This window comes from Uloborus diversus, chromosome 4, assembly GCF_026930045.1.
Source record: "Uloborus diversus isolate 005 chromosome 4, Udiv.v.3.1, whole genome shotgun sequence".
In the NCBI taxonomy this organism is placed as follows: Eukaryota; Metazoa; Arthropoda; class Arachnida; order Araneae; family Uloboridae; genus Uloborus; species Uloborus diversus.
The window spans coordinates 76,296,796-76,297,584 of NC_072734.1; positions in this window are offsets into that span (position 1 = coordinate 76,296,796).

Here is a 789-nt window from a genome sequence, read left to right on the forward strand (position 1 = left end):
ACTATAAAATTGCCGTGTAATCTGCGCATGCGTCGACTCTTACTTTCTTGCTAAACGGGAAACGTTTCTGATTATAGCAGAAAACTGCGGAGGGCGTACGAATCTGTGTATTACGGAAAACTTTTTTGTATATTCAGAGAGTTTTCCGAGATTTTTTACAGTGTACGTACATACGGACGTCACGAGAAAATTCGTTGTAATTAACTCGGGAGTTGTCAAAATGGATTTTTCGGGTGTCTGTAGGTTCCTAGGCGTGGTCCGTAGGTTCCCGCGTGTGGACTCAACCACACGCGGGTGTCCACCCACGTGTGGTCGGGTCGAAAAAAATGGAAATTGAGATCAATTTTTGAATGAAAATTTTTTCGCGAATACAATACCTCCTTTTTTGTAAAAGGAAGTAAAAAAGGATAAATGCAGGGTTCCACCAGAAGTTGTTAGTCACCAAAATTATTTCGGCATACAACTATAAGCTTTCAGCAGAATTATTTTGACATGTTTTTCATGGGGGGGGGGGGGGAGAAACGATGTATTGGCTAACCAGAAGTTGTTACTGTCATCATAATTACTTTGGCACATAACTAAAAGTTTTCACAAGGCTTATTTTGACATGGTTTATCAAGAGAGAAAGAAAAAATGTACGACCCAACCTGAAGTTGTAAAAAGCAAAAGGAATAAAACGGTGTAAATCCAGAAGATTCTTGTTAATATGTCGTCATATATTCTGAGATGCGATTCTCGACAAGTAAATAGATGTTCTAGTTCCATGTCATCCTCTTTAGGTGCTTTTTG